The 6,057-nt window shown below is 45.8% G+C and overlaps 20 non-coding genes across 20 annotated transcripts in view; all 20 read left to right on the forward strand.

Annotated features, from left to right (window-relative positions):
* The first annotated feature begins 13 nt into the window (after positions 1-13).
* Positions 14-132, forward strand: LOC123437748. Its single transcript, XR_006628919.1, has one exon. It is a non-coding gene; the product is annotated as a 5S ribosomal RNA (ribosomal RNA).
* Positions 133-313: 181 nt separating this feature from the next.
* Positions 314-432, forward strand: LOC123437996. Its single transcript, XR_006629155.1, has one exon. It is a non-coding gene; the product is annotated as a 5S ribosomal RNA (ribosomal RNA).
* A 188-nt stretch (positions 433-620) lies between these two features.
* On the forward strand, positions 621-739 carry LOC123435103. The gene has a single exon (XR_006626365.1). It is a non-coding gene; the product is annotated as a 5S ribosomal RNA (ribosomal RNA).
* A 329-nt stretch (positions 740-1,068) lies between these two features.
* LOC123433328 lies at positions 1,069-1,187 on the forward strand. Its single transcript, XR_006624854.1, has one exon. It is a non-coding gene; the product is annotated as a 5S ribosomal RNA (ribosomal RNA).
* A 212-nt stretch (positions 1,188-1,399) lies between these two features.
* LOC123437043 lies at positions 1,400-1,518 on the forward strand. The gene has a single exon (XR_006628246.1). It is a non-coding gene; the product is annotated as a 5S ribosomal RNA (ribosomal RNA).
* Positions 1,519-1,745: 227 nt separating this feature from the next.
* Positions 1,746-1,864, forward strand: LOC123437044. Its single transcript, XR_006628247.1, has one exon. It is a non-coding gene; the product is annotated as a 5S ribosomal RNA (ribosomal RNA).
* A 194-nt stretch (positions 1,865-2,058) lies between these two features.
* LOC123436501 lies at positions 2,059-2,177 on the forward strand. The gene has a single exon (XR_006627723.1). It is a non-coding gene; the product is annotated as a 5S ribosomal RNA (ribosomal RNA).
* Positions 2,178-2,377: 200 nt separating this feature from the next.
* Positions 2,378-2,496, forward strand: LOC123438008. The gene has a single exon (XR_006629167.1). It is a non-coding gene; the product is annotated as a 5S ribosomal RNA (ribosomal RNA).
* A 187-nt stretch (positions 2,497-2,683) lies between these two features.
* LOC123435696 lies at positions 2,684-2,802 on the forward strand. The gene has a single exon (XR_006626948.1). It is a non-coding gene; the product is annotated as a 5S ribosomal RNA (ribosomal RNA).
* A 185-nt stretch (positions 2,803-2,987) lies between these two features.
* Positions 2,988-3,106, forward strand: LOC123438019. The gene has a single exon (XR_006629179.1). It is a non-coding gene; the product is annotated as a 5S ribosomal RNA (ribosomal RNA).
* A 202-nt stretch (positions 3,107-3,308) lies between these two features.
* On the forward strand, positions 3,309-3,427 carry LOC123438031. Its single transcript, XR_006629193.1, has one exon. It is a non-coding gene; the product is annotated as a 5S ribosomal RNA (ribosomal RNA).
* Positions 3,428-3,609: 182 nt separating this feature from the next.
* On the forward strand, positions 3,610-3,728 carry LOC123435037. Its single transcript, XR_006626298.1, has one exon. It is a non-coding gene; the product is annotated as a 5S ribosomal RNA (ribosomal RNA).
* Positions 3,729-3,910: 182 nt separating this feature from the next.
* LOC123435038 lies at positions 3,911-4,029 on the forward strand. The gene has a single exon (XR_006626300.1). It is a non-coding gene; the product is annotated as a 5S ribosomal RNA (ribosomal RNA).
* A 208-nt stretch (positions 4,030-4,237) lies between these two features.
* On the forward strand, positions 4,238-4,356 carry LOC123436951. The gene has a single exon (XR_006628158.1). It is a non-coding gene; the product is annotated as a 5S ribosomal RNA (ribosomal RNA).
* Positions 4,357-4,534: 178 nt separating this feature from the next.
* Positions 4,535-4,653, forward strand: LOC123435944. Its single transcript, XR_006627188.1, has one exon. It is a non-coding gene; the product is annotated as a 5S ribosomal RNA (ribosomal RNA).
* A 182-nt stretch (positions 4,654-4,835) lies between these two features.
* On the forward strand, positions 4,836-4,954 carry LOC123437265. The gene has a single exon (XR_006628455.1). It is a non-coding gene; the product is annotated as a 5S ribosomal RNA (ribosomal RNA).
* A 181-nt stretch (positions 4,955-5,135) lies between these two features.
* Positions 5,136-5,254, forward strand: LOC123438042. The gene has a single exon (XR_006629204.1). It is a non-coding gene; the product is annotated as a 5S ribosomal RNA (ribosomal RNA).
* A 182-nt stretch (positions 5,255-5,436) lies between these two features.
* Positions 5,437-5,555, forward strand: LOC123437266. The gene has a single exon (XR_006628456.1). It is a non-coding gene; the product is annotated as a 5S ribosomal RNA (ribosomal RNA).
* A 193-nt stretch (positions 5,556-5,748) lies between these two features.
* LOC123435697 lies at positions 5,749-5,867 on the forward strand. Its single transcript, XR_006626949.1, has one exon. It is a non-coding gene; the product is annotated as a 5S ribosomal RNA (ribosomal RNA).
* A 185-nt stretch (positions 5,868-6,052) lies between these two features.
* LOC123435104 overlaps positions 6,053-6,057 on the forward strand; it is a 119-nt gene continuing 114 nt past the window's right edge. Inside the window, exon 1 of the ribosomal RNA XR_006626366.1 lies at positions 6,053-6,057. This exon is cut by the window's right edge and continues 114 nt beyond it. This is a non-coding gene — a ribosomal RNA (5S ribosomal RNA).

The following is a 6,057-nucleotide window of genomic DNA, read 5'->3' on the forward strand; positions in this document are numbered from 1 at the left end:
ATAGTTGCATGTCGGATGCGATCATACTAGCACTAAAGCACCGGATCCCATGAGAACTCCGAAGTTAAGCGTGCTTGGGCGAGAGTAGTACTAGGATGGGTGACCTCCTGGGAAGTCCTCGTGTTGCATTCCCCTTTTTAAATATATTTTTGCGCCACGTGACAAGGATGACGCGGGACCGTGATCTATATGACCTCATTTTCTTATTTTTGACGATTACTGTGTGACTTTTCCGACCGCGCTTGACACCCAACGACTAATAGTAGTAGTAGTAGTAGGGCAAGCATAAGGAACAAATAGATAGTTGCATGTCGGATGCGATCATACCAGCACTAAAGCACCGGATCCCATCAGAACTCCGAAGTTAAGCGTGCTTGGGCGAGAGTAGTACTAGGATGGGTGACCTCCTGGGAAGTCCTCGTGTTGCATTCCCCTTTTTAAATATATTTTTGCGCCACGTGACAAGGATGACGCGGGAGCGTGATCTATATGACCTCATTTTCTTATTTTTGACGATTACTGTGTGACTTTTCCCACCGCGCTTGACACCCAACGACTAGTAGTAGTAGTAGTAGTAGTAGTAGGGGCAAGCATAAGGAACAAATAGATAGTTGCATGTCGGATGCGATCATACCAGCACTAAAGCACCGGATCCCGTCAGAACTCCGAAGTTAAGCGTGCTTGGGCGAGAGTAGTACTAGGATGGGTGACCTCCTGGGAAGTCCTCGTGTTGCATTCCCCTTTTTAAATATATTTTTGCGCCACGTGACAAGGATGACGCGGGACCGTGATCTATATGACCTCATTTTCTTATTTTTGACGATTACTGTGTGACTTTTTCCACCGCGCTTGACACCCAACGACTAGTAGTAGTAGTAGTGGTGGTGGTAGTAGTAGTGGTGGTAGTAGTAGTGGTGGTGGTAGTAGTAGTGGTGGTCGTAGTAGTAGTAGTAGTAGTAGTAGTAGTAGTAGTAGTAGTAGTAGTAGTAGTAGTAGTAGCTACTACTACTAATACTACTACTACTACTACTGGGGCAAGCATAAGGAACAAATAGATAGTTGCATGTCGGATGCGATCATACCAGCATTAAAGCACCGGATCTCATCAGAACTACAAAGTTAAGCGTGCTTGGGCGAGAGTAGTACTAGGATGGGTGACCTCCTGGGAAGTCTTCGTGTTGCACTCTCCTTTTTAAATATATTTTTGCGCCACGTGACGAGGATGACGCGGGAGCGTGATCTATATGACCTCATTTTCTTATTTTTGACGATTACTGTGTAACTTTTCCCACCGCGCTTGACACCCAACGACTAGTAGTAGTAGTAGTAGTCGTGGTAGTAGTAGTAGTAGTAGTAGTAGTAGGGGCAAGCATAAGGAACAAATAGATAGTTGCATGTCGGATGCGATCATACCAGCACTAAAGCACCGGATCCCATCAGAACTCCGAAGTTAAGCGTGCTTGGGCGAGAGTAGTACTAGGATAGGTGACCTCCTGGGAAGTCCTCGTGTTGCATTCCCCTTTTTAAATATATTTTTGCGCCACGTGACAAGGATGACGCGGGAGCGTGATCTATATGACCTCATTTTCTTATTTTTGACGATTACTGTGTGACTTTTCCCACCGCGCTTGACACCCAACGACTAGTAGTAGTAGTAGTAGTAGTGGTAGTAGTAGTAGTAGTAGTAGTAGTAGTAGTAGTAGTAGTAGGGGCAAGCATAAGGAACAAATAGATAGTTGCATGTCGGATGCGATCATACCAGCACTAAAGCACCGGATCCCATCAGAACTCCGAAGTTAAGCGTGCTTGGGCGAGAGTAGTACTAGGATAGGTGACCTCCTGGGAAGTCCTCGTGTTGCATTCCCCTTTTTAAATATATTTTTGCGCCACGTGACAAGGATGACGCGGGAGCGTGATCTATATGACCTCATTTTCTTATTTTTGACGATTACTGTGTGACTTTTCCCACCGCGCTTGACACCCAACGACTAGTAGTAGTAGCAGTAGTAGTAGTAGTAGTAGGGGCAAGCATAAGGAACAAATAGATAGTTGCATGTCGGATGCGATCATACCAGCACTAAAGCACCGGATCCCATCAGAACTTCGAAGTTAAGCGTGCTTGGGCGAGAGTAGTACTAGGATGGGTGACCTCCTGGGAAGTCCTCGTGTTGCATTCCCCTTTTTAAATATATTTTTGCGCCACGTGACAAGGATGACGCGGGAGCGTGATCTATATGACCTCATTTTGTTATTTTTGACGATTACTGTGTGACTTTTCCCACCGCGCTTGACACCCAAAGACTAGTAGTAGTAGTACTAGTAGTATTAGTAGTAGTAGTAGGGGCAAGCATAAGGAACAAATAGATAGTTGCATGTCGGATGCGATCATACCAGCACTAAAGCACCGGATCCCATCAGAACTCCGAAGTTAAGCGTGCTTGGGCGAGAGTAGTACTAGGATGGGTGACCTCCTGGGAAGTCCTCGTGTTGCATTCCCCTTTTTAAATATATTTTTGCGCCACGTGACAAGGATGACGCGGGAACGTGATCTATATGACCTCATTTTCTTATTTTTGACGATTACTGTGTGACTTTTCCCACCGCGCTTGACACCCAAAGACTAGTAGTAGTAGTAGTAGTAGTAGTAGGGCAAGCATAAGGAACAAATAGATAGTTGCATGTCGGATGCGATCATACCAGCACTAAAGCACCGGATCCCATGAGAACTCCGAAGTTAAGCGTGCTTGGGCGAGAGTAGTACTAGGATGGGTGACCTCCTGGGAAGTCCTCGTGTTGCATTCCCCTTTTTAAATATATTTTTGCGCCACGTGACAAGGATGACGCGGGACCGTGATCTATATGACCTCATTTTCTTATTTTTGACGATTACTGTGTGACTTTTCCCACCGCGCTTGACACCCAACGACTAGTAGTAGTAGTAGTAGTAGTAGGGGCAAGCATAAGGAACAAATAGATAGTTGCATGTCGGATGCGATCATACCAGCACTAAAGCACCGGATCCCATCAGAACTCCGAAGTTAAGCGTGCTTGGGCGAGAGTAGTACTAGGATGGGTGACCTCCTGGGAAGTCCTCGTGTTGCATTCCCCTTTTTAAATATATTTTTGCGCCACGTGACAAGGATGACGCGGGAACGTGATCTATATGACCTCATTTTCTTATTTTTGACGATTACTGTGTGACTTTTCCCACCGCGCTTGACACCCAAAGACTAGTAGTAGTAGTAGTAGTAGTAGTAGTAGTAGTAGTAGTACGGCAAGCATAAGGAACAAATAGATAGTTGCATGTCGGATGCGATCATACCAGCACTAAAGCACCGGATCCCATCAGAACTCCGAAGTTAAGCGTGCTTGGGCGAGAGTAGTACTAGGATGGGTGACCTCCTGGGAAGTCCTCGTGTTGCATTCCCCTTTTTAAATATATTTTTGCGCCACGTGACAAGGATGACGCGGGAACGTGATCTATATGACCTCATTTTCTCATTTTTGACGATTATTGTGTGACTTTTCCCACCGCGCTTGACACCCAACGACTAGTAGTAGTAGTAGTAGTAGGGGCAAGCATAAGGAACAAATAGATAGTTGCATGTCGGATGCGATCATACCAGCACTAAAGCACCGGATCCCATTAGAACTCCGAAGTTAAGCGTGCTTGGGCGAGAGTAGTACTAGGATGGGTGACCTCCTGGGAAGTCCTCGTGTTGCATTCCCCTTTTTAAATATATTTTTGCGCCACGTGACAAGGATGACGCGGGACCGTGATCTATATGACCTCATTTTCTTATTTTTGACGATTACTGTGTGACTTTTCCCACCGCGCTTGACACCCAACGACTATTAGTAGTAGTAGTAGTAGGGGCAAGCATAAGGAACAAATAGATAGTTGCATGTCGGATGCGATCATACCAGCACTAAAGCACCGGATCCCATTAGAACTCCGAAGTTAAGCGTGCTTGGGCGAGAGTAGTACTAGGATGGGTGACCTCCTGGGAAGTCCTCGTGTTGCATTCCCCTTTTTAAATATATTTTTGCGCCACGTGACAAGGATGACGCGGGAACGTGATCTATATGACCTCATTTTCTTATTTTTGACGATTACTGTGTGACTTTTCCCACCGCGCTTGACACCCAAAGACTAGTAGTAGTAGTAGTAGTAGTAGTAGTAGTAGTAGTAGTAGTAGTAGGGCAAGCATAAGGAACAAATAGATAGTTGCATGTCGGATGCGATCATACCAGCACTAAAGCACCGGATCCCATCAGAACTCCGAAGTTAAGCGTGCTTGGGCGAGAGTAGTACTAGGATGGGTGACCTCCTGGAAAGTCCTCGTGTTGCATTCCCCTTTTTAAATATATTTTTGCGCCACGTGACAAGGATGACGCGGGAACGTGATCTATATGACCTCATTTGCTCATTTTTGACGATTATTGTGTGACTTTCCCACCGCGCTTGACACCCAATGACTAGTAGTAGTAGTAGTAGGGGCAAGCATAAGGAACAAATAGATAGTTGCATGTCGGATGCGATCATACCAGCACTAAAGCACCGGATCCCATCAGAACTCCGAAGTTAAGCGTGCTTGGGCGAGAGTAGTACTAGGATGGGTGACCTCCTGGGAAGTCTTCGTGTTGCATTCCCCTTTTTAAATATATTTTTGCGCCACGTGACAAGGATGACGCGGGACCGTGATCTATATGACCTCATTTTCTTATTTTTGACGATTACTGTGTGACTTTTCCCACCGCGCTTGACACCCAACGACTAGTAGTAGTAGTAGTAGTAGGGGCAAGCATAAGGAACAAATAGATAGTTGCATGTCGGATGCGATCATACCAGCACTAAAGCACCGGATCCCATCAGAACTCCGAAGTTAAGCATGCTTGGGCGAGAGTAGTACTAGGATGGGTGACCTCGTGGGAAGTCCTCGTGTTGCATTCCCCTTTTTAAATATATTTTTGCGCCACGTGACAAGGATGACGCGGGAACGTGATCTATATGACCTCATTTTCTTATTTTTGACGATTACTGTGTGACTTTTCCCACCGCGCTTGACACCCAAAGACTAGTAGTAGTAGTAGTAGTAGGGCAAGCATAAGGAACAAATAGATAGTTGCATGTCGGATGCGATCATACCAGCACTAAAGCACCGGATCCCATCAGAACTCCGAAGTTAAGCGTGCTTGGGCGAGAGTAGTACTAGGATGGGTGACCTCCTGGGAAGTCCTCGTGTTGCATTCCCCTTTTTAAATATATTTTTGCGCCACGTGACAAGGATGACGCGGGACCGTGATCTATATGACCTCATTTTCTTATTTTTGACGATTACTGTGTGACTTTTCCCACCGCGCTTGACACCCAACGACTAGTAGTAGTAGTAGTAGTAGGGGCAAGCATAAGGAACAAATAGATAGTTGCATGTCGGATGCGATCATACCAGCACTAAAGCACCGGATCCCATCAGAACTCCGAAGTTAAGCATGCTTGGGCGAGAGTAGTACTAGGATGGGTGACCTCGTGGGAAGTCCTCGTGTTGCATTCCCCTTTTTAAATATATTTTTGCGCCACGTGACAAGGATGACGCGGGAACGTGATCTATATGACCTCATTTTCTTATTTTTGACGATTACTGTGTGACTTTTCCCACCGCGCTTGACACCCAAAGACTAGTAGTAGTAGTAGTAGTAGTAGTAGTACTAGGGCAAGCATAAGGAACAAATAGATAGTTGCATGTCGGATGCGATCATACCAGCACTAAAGCACCGGATCCCATGAGAACTCCGAAGTTAAGCGTGCTTGGGCGAGAGTAGTACTAGGATGGGTGACCTCCTGGGAAGTCCTCGTGTTGCATTCCCCTTTTTAAATATATTTTTGCGCCACGTGACAAGGATGACGCGGGAGCGTGATCTATATGACCTCATTTTCTTATTTTTGACGATTACTGTGTGACTTTTCCCACCGCGCTTGACACCCAACGACTAGTAGTAGTAGTAGTAGTAGTAGGGGCAAGCATAAGGAACAAATAGATAGTTGCATGTCGGATG

Source organism: Hordeum vulgare, chromosome 2H (assembly GCF_904849725.1).
Source record: "Hordeum vulgare subsp. vulgare chromosome 2H, MorexV3_pseudomolecules_assembly, whole genome shotgun sequence".
Classification (NCBI taxonomy): Eukaryota; Viridiplantae; Streptophyta; class Magnoliopsida; order Poales; family Poaceae; genus Hordeum; species Hordeum vulgare.